Source organism: Aquarana catesbeiana, linkage group LG03 (genome assembly GCF_042186555.1).
Source record: "Aquarana catesbeiana isolate 2022-GZ linkage group LG03, ASM4218655v1, whole genome shotgun sequence".
In the NCBI taxonomy this organism is placed as follows: domain Eukaryota; kingdom Metazoa; phylum Chordata; class Amphibia; order Anura; family Ranidae; genus Aquarana; species Aquarana catesbeiana.
Window position 1 is genome coordinate 469,095,824 of NC_133326.1, and position 13,448 is coordinate 469,109,271.

At 45.2% G+C, this 13,448-nt stretch overlaps 1 long non-coding RNA gene across 1 annotated transcript in view; it reads left to right on the plus strand.

The window, feature by feature from the left end:
- The first annotated feature begins 8,085 nt into the window (after nucleotides 1-8,085).
- Nucleotides 8,086-13,448, plus strand: part of LOC141132477 (uncharacterized) — a 71,751-nt gene continuing 66,388 nt past the window's right edge. Inside the window, exon 1 of the long non-coding RNA XR_012242909.1 lies at nucleotides 8,086-8,215. This is a non-coding gene — a long non-coding RNA (uncharacterized lncRNA). The remainder of the gene's footprint in view (nucleotides 8,216-13,448) is intronic.

A 13,448-nucleotide genomic window follows, 5' to 3' on the forward strand; every position in this document is an offset into this window, starting at 1 on the left:
GCTCCAGTGTCTAGTGCAGCCTTGCTCCAGTGTCTAGTGCAGCCTTGCTCCAGTGTCTAGTGCAGCCTTGCTCCAGTGTCTAGTGCAGCCTTGCTCCAGTGTCTAGTGCAGCCTTGCTCCAGTGTCTAGTGCAGCCTTGCTCCAGTGTCTAGTGCAGCCTTGCTCCAGTGTCTAGTGCAGCCTTGCTCCAGTGTCTAGTGCAGCCTTGCTCCAGTGTCTAGTGCAGCCTTGCTCCAGTGTCTAGTGCAGCCTTGCTCCAGTGTCTAGTGCAGCCTTGCTCCAGTGTCTAGTGCAGCCTTGCTCCAGTGTCTAGTGCAGCCTTGCTCCAGTGTCTAGTGCAGCCTTGCTCCAGTGTCTAGTGCAGCCTTGCTCCAGTGTCTAGTGCAGCCTTGCTCCAGTGTCTAGTGCAGCCTTGCTCCAGTGTCTAGTGCAGCCTTGCTCCAGTGTCTAGTGCAGCCTTGCTCCAGTGTCTAGTGCAGCCTTGCTCCAGTGTCTAGTGCAGCCTTGCTCCAGTGTCTAGTGCAGCCTTGCTCCAGTGTCTAGTGCAGCCTTGCTCCAGTGTCTAGTGCAGCCTTGCTCCAGTGTCTAGTGCAGCCTTGCTCCAGTGTCTAGTGCAGCCTTGCTCCAGTGTCTAGTGCAGCCTTGCTCCAGTGTCTAGTGCAGCCTTGCTCCAGTGTCTAGTGCAGCCTTGCTCCAGTGTCTAGTGCAGCCTTGCTCCAGTGTCTAGTGCAGCCTTGCTCCAGTGTCTAGTGCAGCCTTGCTCCAGTGTCTAGTGCAGCCTTGCTCCAGTGTCTAGTGCAGCCTTGCTCCAGTGTCTAGTGCAGCCTTGCTCCAGTGTCTAGTGCAGCCTTGCTCCAGTGTCTAGTGCAGCCTTGCTCCAGTGTCTAGTGCAGCCTTGCTCCAGTGTCTAGTGCAGCCTTGCTCCAGTGTCTAGTGCAGCCTTGCTCCAGTGTCTAGTGCAGCCTTGCTCCAGTGTCTAGTGCAGCCTTGCTCCAGTGTAGCCTTGCTCCAGTGTCTACTGCAGCCTTGCTCCAGTGTAGCCTTGCTCCAGTGTCTACTGCAGCCTTGCTCCAGTGTAGCCTTGCTCCAGTGTCTACTGCAGCCTTGTCAGTGTAGCCTTACTCCAGTGTCTACTGCAGCCTTGTCAGTGCAGCCTTGCGTGATCACCGCCGACATACACAGCCATGTGTAAATTCAAATATGGCGCCGAGACTGCAGGGACTCGGCAGAGCCGAGATACACATACCCAAGAGTCCTCGGCTTTTCTCGGCGCCGCTTACAGTCCCGCCCTATGACGGACATCACACAGGTCCAATGGCGGGAAAAAAGTGCGTGTTATATGCCGATAAATACGGTACTTTAAATGCCTTTGGAGTAAAGATCTATTTAAAGATAGTCTCCTATTTAAGATACATGGATTTAGTTTATTCAGCATGAAATGGAGCTTAGTTATGTAGCATGATGCTGTATATTCTGCAATATTTACATTTTTGTTAAACCCATTTAATGATTTAAAGTTCTGCAAGCTGAGATAACACGCACAGCATTGATGTATTCACACAATTTTACAGTAACCATGAGATAAAACAAAGTTCAGGAATAGTCCTTTATCCCATTGTTATGCAAATCTATGTACACTGCAAACTATGATTGAATTGGTTCTGATATCACTGTTTTACTAACCTGACAGCTTATTATAAACCTTCATCTTGTTTGCAAGTATTAAAAAATGTAATTACCAGCAACAATAAGTCCTTACATTTAAAGAGCACCTGTCATTTCAGATACATCATGGCAGCACCAGTTAGCATCCACTCACCTGCTGCCGCATGACCAGCCATCCCATTAAAGTGAATGGGTCTGTCGGTGAATCAACAGCAGGTCGGAGGAGCCGCTGCAGGACAGATGACAGTTGCTCCTTAAAAATTACGATTTAAAAATAAAGCTTTACTAGTGATTTAAAATTGTAATTTAACCACTTACCAACCGGCCCATAGCCGAATGACGGCTGCAGGGCGGTTGGATAACTCTGGGTGGACGTACTATGACGTCCTCCCAGAATTCCCCTCTCGCGCACCCCCTGGGGCGCGCACCCGAACACATCCGTGACCGCCGGGTCCGGAGGACCCGGCGCATCACGGATCCCGGTAAATGGCCGCTGATCGCGGCCGTTTACCATGTGATCGCGCCGCCAAATGACGGCGCGATCACATGTAAACAGACCGGCGTCATCTGATGACGCCGGTTCCTCTCCTCCCCGCCTGTGTACCGATCGGTACACAGTGAGCGGGGAGGGGGGTGGAGGGATGTCTGCAGCGCTGTGGGCTGTATGTGTAGTGCCCACAGCGCTGCACAGAGACATCCAGGCATCCATCCATCCATGCTCAGCCATCCCCACTACACTGCAATGCTGAGCAATACCCTGCCACGCCCCCGCCATACCCTGCCACGCCCCCGCCATACCCTGCCACGCCCCCGCCATGCCCCCGCCATACCGAGCCATGCTCAGCTGTACTCTGCCTCTGTATGTGGCCAGGCTGTGGAAGTCTCACACATGTGGTATCGCCGTACTCAGGAGGAGCAGGGGAATCTATTTTGGGGTGTCATTTTTGGTATGTACATGTTATGTGGTAGAAATATTGTATAAATGGACAACTTTGTGTTAAAAAAAAAAAAAATGCGTTTTAACCACTTCCCGCCCACCGGCCGTCATACAACGTCCTTGACTTTGTGCGGGGATATCTGAATGATGGTTGCAGCTACAGGCATCATTCAGATATCGGCTTTTTCAGCCGGTGATTCCCTACACCATGAGAACGATCATAGCAGCTGTTCCACTGCTTGATCGTTCTTACGGGAGGCGAGAGGGGATGTCCCCCCCTCCCGCGCTTCTACCGACTCACCGCTACGATCGAAGCCAGGATCGTTTTTTTTTTTTTTTTTTTATTTCAGGCTTCCCAGCCTAGAGGTGAGATGTGGGGTCTTATTGACCCCATATCTCACTGTAAAGAGGACCTGTCATGCCATATTCCTATTACAAGGATGTTTATATTCCTTGTAATAGGAATAAAAGTGGTCAAACATTTTTTTTTTTGGAAAAAAGCATCAAACTAAAATAAAGTAAAATGAACAATAAAAAAAAATAAAAAAATTTTAAAGCGCCCCTGTCCCTGCGTGCTCGCATGCAGAAGTGAACGCATACGTAAGTCCCGCCCACATATGAAAACCGTGTTCAAACCACACATGTGAGGTATCGCTGCGATCGGTAGAGCGAGAGTAATAATTTTGGCCCTAGACCTCCTCTGTAACTCAAAACATGTAACCAGTAAAAAATATTAAAGCGTCGCCTATGGGGATTTTTGAGTAGCAAAGTTTGGCGCCATTCCACAAGCGCGTGCAATTTTGAAAGGTGACATGTTGGGTATCTATTTACTCAGTATAACTTCATCTTTCACATTATGCAAAAACATTAGGCTAACTTTACTGTTTTGGTTTTTGTAAAGCACAAAAGTTTTTTTCTCAAAAAAACGCGTTAAAAAAATTGCTGCGCAAATACCGTGCGAGATAAAAAGTTGCAACGACCGCCATTGTATTCTCTAGGGTCTTTGCTAAAAAAACATATATAATGTTTTGGGGTTCTATGTAATTTTCTAGCAAATAAATGATGATTTTTACATGTAGGAGAGAAATGTCAGAATTGGCCTGGGAGCTACAGAACGCCTGAAGGTGCTCCCCTGCATGTTGGGCCTCTGTATGTGGCCACGCTGTGTAAAAGTCTCACACATGTGGTATCGCCGTACTCGGGAGTAATAGCAGAATGTGTTTTGGGGTGTAATTTGTGGTATGCATATGCGGTGTGTGAGAAATAACCTGCTAATATGACAATTTTGTGGGAAAAAAAAAAAAAGTAAAAAAAAAAACCTTGATTTTGCAAAGAATTGTGGGAAAAAATGACAACTTCAAAAATCTCACCATGCATCTTTCTAAATACCTTGGAATGTCTTCTTTCCAAAAAGGTATCATTTGGGGGGTATTTGTACTTTTCTGGAATGTTAGGGTCTCAAGAAATTAGGCCGTCAGTACTTCAGGTGTGATCAATTTTCAGATATTCGCACCATAGCTTTTGGACTCTATAACTTTCACAAAGACCAAATAATATCCACCGATTTGGGTTAATTTTACCAAAGATATGTAGCGGTATAAATTTTGGCCAAAATATATGAAGAAAAATTACTAATTTGCAAAATATTATAACAGAAATGAAGAAAAATGCATTTTTTTACAGATTTTTCGGTCTTTTTTCTTTTACGGCGCAAAAAATAAAGAACCCAGCGGTGATTAAATACCACCAAAAGAAAGCTCCATTTGTGTGAAAAAAAGGACAAAAATTTCATATAGATACAGTGTTGCATGGCTGAGTAATTGTCATTCAAAATGTGAGAGCACCAAAAGCTGAAAATTGGTCTGGTTAGGAAGGGGGTTTAAGTGCCCAGTTGTCAAGTGGTTAAGTAGACTTGATTTAAAACAAATCCACCCTGCCAAAAAGCAGTCCAACCAAGGGTTAGGCAACATTATAAGCCATGTCAACATGCCCACATAACCTAAAAGTTCATAAGGGCTCAAAAACTAAGGGTAGCCTGCAGAGCTTTACACCCAAGACAGGCATACGATGCTTTAAACTACTAAAACAAATAAAGTGTAGGTGGTGTTGAAAGCCTGTGAAACAGATACCCGGTGCTGGAAGGCTTCTGAAGGGCTGGCAGATCTGATAGAATGTGTCCTTACAGGAAAGGGAGGCATCCTAGCCTTAAGACCATAGGCCTTCACTTAACCCATTTAATCCACCTTGTGATGGAATGAGAGGCAGGGAAATACCTCTGGTAGCAACACCAAAGACTCCTTAAATAAGGATGCCAATTCAGACTTCACACAGGCATAATTGCAACCAAAAAGGCCACCTTGTATGAAAGTCAACAGAATGTCTGATAGGCTCTAAAGGTGGCTTCTTCAGAGCCACGTGTATCAGGTTGATTTACATGTCATCTCTCATTGCAGGCTTCATGATGGTTGTAGATTAGACCAAGCCTGAGCAATGAATAGTGGCATGGTCACGTGTGACAACACGGGACAGCAACTAAGACAGGCCCTTCCTTTCTAGGGTAACAATGACCTTCAGGACAAAGATGACCATGGGAATTTAATAAAAGCAAAATGGTTTAGGTGACAGTGTGCTGTAAACCCTGATTGAATGACCTTTTGGTGTGCATTTTGAAGAAACCTAGCTAAATAAAGTAGGTGGGCAGCCATTGCTGACCTCTCAGTCTGAAAACACTAGCTGTACATCACACATCTGACTGCATACATTTTTTTTTTTTCTGTGACTGAAAAGTAGTAAAGCCAGAATCTACATTTTCAGGAGGTGTCAAATTGTAACATTAGTATTCTTTTAATATACATTTCCTTTAACAGCATACTTTGCTACATTTTGTAACTCACAAGAACCAAAAATCTAGAAGCAGGGAATATAACCTGTGCTGAGAAGTCTGTAGGTCACCTATGCTATCTTGGTAGCAGAAACAGACTTTTGTAAGCCAATAACTGAAAAAGTCAATAAAATGATATCAGAAAGTTGAAGCGGAATGACAAATTTACAAATAAAATTTTTCAAGACATCATGAAGCATTTTTAAAAATACAAGCAGGGTTTGCACCTGAATTTAAAGTGTTAGCAGCCTCTTGCATTACAGCAGAGCTCAGAAAAAGGATATGCAGCACAAGGAAAAAACGATCAGGAGAGAGCAGAGTGACGGATTGATTCTATAATTTACCGCTTCTCCTTTCAATATCCAGTCACAGGTGCAGGTGGGAAGGAAACTTGTAAGCGTTCCTGAACTGCAGGAAAGTCTTCAACACTAGACAGGGCTGTATGTTGCAGAACTGTGTACATCCCAAATCAGGAGAGACAAAAATCGCTTGGTATATAAAAATAGGATTTTTATAACGGTTTACCTGTAAAATCCTTTTCTTTTGAAGTAAATCACAGGACACCGAGCCATAGTAACCACTATGTGGGTTATAGTCCTTCAGGTGCTGAACACTGGCACACCCTAAACAGGAAGTTGCCTCCCTAAATAACCCCTCCCATACCGGGAGTACCTCAGTTTTGAAGCAAAGTAATACACGTGTATACTAGAATGAGGGGCGGGACCTCTGTGTCCAGTGATGTACTTCAAAAGAAAAGGATTTTACAGGTAAGCTGTTAAAAAATCCTATTTTCTTTAATCGCACATCACATGACAGAGCCATAGTAATCACTATGTGGGATATCCCATAGCAATGCCAACTGAGGGGAGGGAGACACAACAGAATTAGGGCAACACAAGACTAGAGGAGTTATACTGCTGCCTGCAGCACACTCTGCCCAAAGGCGATATCCTCATGCCTTTTTATATTCACCTGATCGAAACTGGTAAATGTATGGATTGAAGACCAAGTTTCGGTCTTGCAGATTTGAGCCATGGAGGCTTAGTGATGCACTGCCTATGGAGCACTAACAGCCCTAGAGGAGTGAGTCTTGATTTGAGAGGGCGGAATCTTTAAACCATAAGCGTGAATGATTACTTATTGAATCCATTTAGAAATAGATTTCGACGCTGCCTGTCCTCTTTTAGGACCTTCAGGCAATACGAACAAAACATCCGTTTTCCAAATCTGATCAGTCGCCTTTAAGTAGGCTTTGACTGCTCTCACCACATCAAGGAGATTTTTCTTCCATAGAACAGGGTTCTGGAAAAAATGAAGGTAGAACAATATCCTGGTTTAGATAAAAACCTGATGCTACCTTCGGTAAAAAGTTAGGATGAGGACACAATACTACCTTATCCTTGTGAATAATGTGAATAAGAAAGAGCAGCCAACTCTGATACCCTTCTTGCAGAAGATATGGTTACCAGAAAAACTAGTTTCCTTGTCAAAAAAAGACCAAGGGAATATGTCGTATCGACGCAAAAAAAAAAAAAAAAAAAAGCTGTTTTTGTAATGCCGACAGAACTAAATTCAAGTCCCAAGGGTTCAGGGGTGACCTAACCAGAGGATTAAGCTGAATTACTCCCTGAATAAAGCTACAAACCAGAGAATGCAAAGTGATAGTTGGGAAAAAAAAAAAAAAAAAAAAAAAAACTGATAAGGCCGAGACCTGTCCTTTGAAAGTACTCAAGGCCAGCTTTATTTCTAACCCCATCTGCAGAAGGTCAAGGATTCTACCTATGACCCATTTCCTGGGGTGCCAACCCCTGGTTTCATACCAGGAGACACATGCTTTCCAGACTCCATAATATGATTATGGAGGCAGGCTTCCATGCATTAACCAAGATAGATACCACTGAACCTGACAGCCCACACTTCCTCATAATGTGGGTCTCAATAGCCAAACCGTTAAATATAGCGTTTGAAAGGCAAGATGGAATACTGGACCTTGCTAGAGAAGGTCTGGATGTGGTGGTAGGGTCCATGGGACCCCTACCGCCAACCTTACGATCTCTGCATACCAAGATCTTCTGGGCCACAAGAATCACCGGACTTCCCTTCCTGCTCGAGCCTGCAAAGAAGTCATGGATGCAGGCAGAAAAAGAGGGAATGCATAAAACAGTAAAACTGATTCCATGGGAACACCAAGGCACCTGTTCTGCATGCTAGCGGATCCTTTGTTCTTAACAAAGTTGACAATCTTTGTTGAACCTGGACACAAACATATCTACGTCTGGAATCCATCTTTGACCTATTGTCAGAAGACAGCGGGGTGAAGGAACCATTCTCCCGGGAACTGCCACTGGCAACTCAAATAGACCGCCTGCCAATTTTCTATTCCTAGAATGAAAAACTGCCAATAGGCAAGGTACATTGTTTTCTGCCCAAGATAGGATATGATTCACCTCTCTGGGCCGCACAACTTCGTGCCCCCTTGGTGATTGATATAGGCAATTCCTTGCACTGAAATACCGAAGGCAAAAGCGCTGGTATGGAATGAATAGAGTGCCCTCTGCTGGTTGAACGTACCTGAGTGACCTGAGTGTACAGCGAACCGGATGTAATTAGATCCACTGCTCTCCATGCGGACAAGTGATCATCCTGCCGGATACATGGAATTCACCCGACCGTAACCTGTCTGCCTGATTTGTTCAAATCTGACGTGTGAAAGACACCTTCTGGCTAAGCAGGTACGGCAAAGGCAAGGGTAAGAACCCTGTGTGGACTGGTACATTTCTTTTACACAAGCTTCCACGTCTGTTCATATGCTATAGACTAACGGCTGATATGTGCACTAATTGACATAAGATGGCTCCGGGGTTCATATAATCAGCATTGAACCCTGCAGTTCTTTGTACCAACTAACCAAACTTAGCTTGTTTAGGTGTGTTCTGCTTTATCACTGAATAATTTGAGATCTTTATGCTTAATTATGCACAGATGAACTGGTATTTGATCTATATCCATGCCAGCAGGATTACTACTACAATCCTCATATTGCTTCAACATGAAAGCAGCTGCATTGGGCAATAGCTCTGTCTGTTCCTACTGACACTTTAGATTTTTCAAGCCCTAGTTAGGGCACAAGGTTTTATAGGTGATCTGGGACAATCATAAGCGGTTTGCTACATACAGAGGACATTACTCTATAATCACGCTTTAGGTTATTTGCACAAGGAAGCTTCAAGCTTGGGGACAGTCAGCATCTATTTTTAATGATATGTTTTTCTACAGTTTGTAATGTTTTACTATTGTCAGTAGGTATCGTGGAGGAACGGGTCCCACTTGTGTGGACTTGTGCCACACATGTGGGATTGTCTAATTATTGTGCATCTTTTAATAAAGTTAATCATATAACTGATCAAATTACGTTGTTGATTCTCCCTTTGATTGCATTCCTGGGACTGCTGTGGTCCCATTTCCTTTTTTTTCTATATGTACAGGTTTTTTGCTACTTGGGAGATAGCCCGTCATATTGACGAATCATTTGATCCTTTATTTTTTGATATTATACACAAGTGGATTCAAGTGTGTTTTTCTCTTATAATCTGATTGATATAGGCCACTGCCGTGGCATTGTCGGATTGGATCCTGATAGGACAGCTCCGCAAAATGAAACGTCCAGGCCCTCAGGACCAAGTGCTCTGCCTGAATCTGTAGAATGTTAATGGGCAAGGTCATTTCTGATCTGGACCACTTCTCTTGGACAGTTCTTTAAGGACTGCTCCCCAACCTAAAAAAGGTTGGCGTAGTTACCACTTCCAGGTAACTGTAGGAAGGATTTTTCCCTTTGCAGTTTTTCGGTTATTAACCATAAACGGAGGCTCCGGCACACCTTTGAGTCAGACACATTGGAAAATCTGAGGGAAAGAATACCCTTTTCTGGGTGTATCTATGAACAGACCCAAGTATTTTAATCTCCTTAATGGTTTTAAGGAAGCTTTTTCTAAGTTGAGAATCCAACCTAGGTATTCCAGGTAGTTGAATGTGGTGACCGTACTTTGGTCTAAGTGGGCTACCAACTGGCCTATCAAGAGCCGATCGTCTAGGTGAACTAGAATAGTTATACCTTGGGCCCTTAGTCTGGCTGAAGGAGGAGCCAAAACCTTTGTAAACACTCAAGGTGCAGTAGCTAGACCGAAAGCAGAGCTACAAACTGAAAATGAAGATTTTCTACCTTAAAAAGTAAAATATTTCTAGTGAGCAGGGAAATATGCCCATGGAGGTATGCACCCTTGACGTAAAAAGTTCTCCTAGTAAGATGGAGACAACTGATTGAATTGACTCCATGTGAAAGAGCGGATATTCAGGAACCGGTTTAGATTCCCGAGATCCAGAATGGGTTTGACATCTTTCGATTTTGCAGTGAAAAAAGGTTTGAACAAAACCTTAACTCCAGCTCTTTCATGGGGACCAGTATGACCACTCTTTGCTAAAGTATGGTCCAATGCTAGAAGAGACGACTCTCTGGATCTTAGGTACGTTTGATCTGAGAAAACAAGGAGACCGGAACTCTTGAAACTCCAAATTGTACTCTAGAGCTATTGAAGAAACCACCCATTTGTCTCAACATTCTTTCTGCCAGACCCTTGAGAACTGCAGAAGTCTCCCCCCCCCCCCCCCCCCCTGAGCAAGCGGGGGCACCCCCTCATAAGGAGGCTTCAGTATTTTGTTTGTAGGTTTTTGTCCGAGGATTATCGCTTGAACTTGATAGTGGAAGCAGTCGTGACTGCCTGGAGGCTGATGCCCCTGGCACTGGAGAAGGAGCTTGTTTAAATGAAATATATTTACTCCTTTTCTTAAATGGAGAAGGGGTACCTTTCCACTAGCAATTCTTTGGATGAATTACCCAAGATTTCCTAAACAGCTGTTCACTGCAAAAAGGAAAACCAGCCAGGGGTGAATATATATATATATCTCCAGCGAAAGGCCTGAAGATAGAATATAAAGCTACTAGGAGCTACTGTTTAAAACTGGTCTCTCAAGGATTTGAACTATACCAATTAGTGTCAGCACAGGCTGAGACACTCAACCTGTCAGGAAAAATGACCAGTTACACATAACTGTTTCTGGGAAGTCTTCCAGGACAGCACCCTGAGATATGACTGGTCCTCCAGACAGGAAACACAATCAAGATAGAGGTTAAAAACCCCGCCCCCCCTGCACACCTCCGTTGTGCAAAAGTATTGACCCACACCAGTGCATGAAAGTGAAACAAAAACACCTCCAATGTACCACTCTATAATAATACAAACCAGGTGGGAAGTAGGCCTGCCGACCTGGAAGACTTCCCAGAAACACCGTTACCGGTAAGTGTTACTGGTCATTTTCTCAAGTCGTCTTCCAGGACGTCACCCTGAGAGAAGAGCAAGTAGCTCAGGCCTACCTTAGGGTGGGACAACCGCTTGCAGGACCTTTCTACTGAAGGCCAGGTCCTGGGGTGACAGAAGTTCCACTCTAATGTTTCAGGAATGTTCTGGCTTGACCACGTTGCTGCTTTACAAATTTGATCTACCGATGCTCCGGCTCTTTTTGCCCAAGAGGTTGCCAGAGACCTTGTAGAGAGTGAGCCTTAAGATTAGTTGGAACCCTCTGGCCTGAATGCTCATAAGCTATGGCAATAGCCTGTCTAATCCATCTAGCAATAGTCGTTCTAGAGGCCTGTTCGCCTCTCCGAACTCCACAAAAACTGAACAGATGCTGAGATTTCCTGAACTCTAACCTTTTCTAGGTAAAGCAACAGACATCTCCTGACATCCAACGTATGGAAGGCCCTTTCCTTCTTGTTCTGTGGATTGAGACAGAAGGAGGGTAAAATAATCTCTTGTGACCTATGGAAGCATGAAGAAACCTTAGGAAGGTATAAAGGGTCCTGTCTGAGATTAATTCTGTTTTCTAAGAGAACTAACTGAAGATTGAGCCAACGGCTCAAAGGGTGCCCTGGTCAGGGCCTCCAAGACTAAAGATAAATCCCACGGTGGAAATTCCTTCACTTGCTCCGGGGAAAGTCTCTCTCTAGCCGACAAGAATCTCTTAATTAAAGGATCTAGAGCCAATTTAATATCCAGAAAACTAGACAAAGCCGCCACCTGAACCCTCAGAGTCTAGGTAGCTAAACCCCGGTCTACTCCCTCCTGTAGGAAGTCTAAGATAACTGGAATCTCTTTCTGGGGGACCCCTCTCGCTTCACCCCAACGGGAGAAGGCCCCCCAGACTAGCATAAATGCGCCTCGTTACAGGCTTTCTACTCAGCAACAGAGTGTCAATCACTCTGAACACCCCTTGTTGCCAGGCTGTCAATCTGAAGAAACCGGGGTTTGGATGGTAAAGAAGGCCTTGAAGTAGAAGATCCTGACGTTCTGGAAGCTGAACCGAAGGTAAAACCGCCCAGTTCCACAACGTGGGAAACCAGGACCTCTTGGGCCACCAGGGGGCAATCAAGATCAAACTGCCCCTGGCTCGACTTAGTCTTTGCAGGATTCTCAGAATCAGGGCTAAGGGAGGAAAAGCTAGACTGAAATCCCATTCCTGAGCTAATGCGTCCACCCCCTCGGACCCCCGTTCCCTGCAGAGGGAAAAGTATCATTTGACTCTCCTGTTTTCCCTGCGGGCAAAGAGATCTATCTCTGGTGTGCCTAGCTGTTGACAGACCAGGGAGAAAACCTCAGGATTCAGCTCCCATTCCCCCTGTTGTACTGTGACGACTGAGGAAATCTGCTTTTATGCTGAAAACTCCCATTATGTGCACCGCAGAGATGGACGGTATCCTTTGTTCCGACCATTCTAGAATCTCCTGTGTCAATCTCATTAGGGAAAGTGACCGTGTACCCCCCTGACGGTCCAGGAAAGCCACTGTCGTGGAATTGTCGGAGAGGATCTGAACCTCTCTCCCCCTGATCCTGCTATCGAAGGCTATTAGAGCCTCCCTGACAGCTAACAATTCCCTGAAATTGGAAGACGCAGTTCTGTCATCTGTCCCAAACACCCTGAGCTTGGAGTTCTTCTAGATGGGCCCCCCATCCCCACGAGCTTGCATCGGTCATTATTCTGACCGGCTGGAGCTGGGACCAAAGATGACCTGCCCCCAACCTTTGAGGGTTGAGCCACCAAAGTAAGGAATTTCTTATCTCTTGAGGGATGACAACCTGAATATCCAGGGATTCCTTCTTTCCATCCCATGAGGATAGCAGGAAGTTTTGCAGGGGTCTTGAGTGGAGCTGGGCCCAAGGTACTGCCAGAATACATGAAGTCATAAGACCTAGAATCCTCATGATTACTCTTCTGGACACACCTCGACGCTGGATTGAAGACACTGAAGAAATCAGTGCTTCCATTTTCTCCTGCGGGAGGATCAGCTTCTGCCCTACTGAGTCCACCCACAGGCCCAGGTAGAGCTTGGTCTGAGAAAGAGTCAGGGAGGATTTCTCGTGACTTCTCAACCATCCCAGGGACTCCAAGGTGGATATTACCCTGTCCAGATCCAGAAGGGGATTCCCTGGAAAGGTTGTAGACCAACAGGTCGTCTAAATACGGTATCAGAGAGATCCCCTGAAGGTGCAGGTAGGAGATGACCTCTGCAAGGATCTTTGTAAATACCCTTGGGCTGGCCCCCAGCCCGAAGGGTAGGGCCTGGAACTGTCAGTGCTGGGTACCCTGATCTGTGCGAATAGCAAAGCGAAGGAATGCCTGGTGTTGCGGTAGAATGGGAATATGCAGATATGCATCCTTCAGGTCTATGATAGCCATGAAAACTTCCTTTAACAAAAGGTTTGACCGTGTAGACCGATTCCATGCGAAATCTTTTGTATCGCAGGACGGCGTTTAATTTCTTTAGATTCAGGATTAACCTGAATTTCCCGGATGGTTTGGGAACTACAAAGACATGGGAAAAAAAAACCCTTCCTTGCTGATCCGCCGGAACAG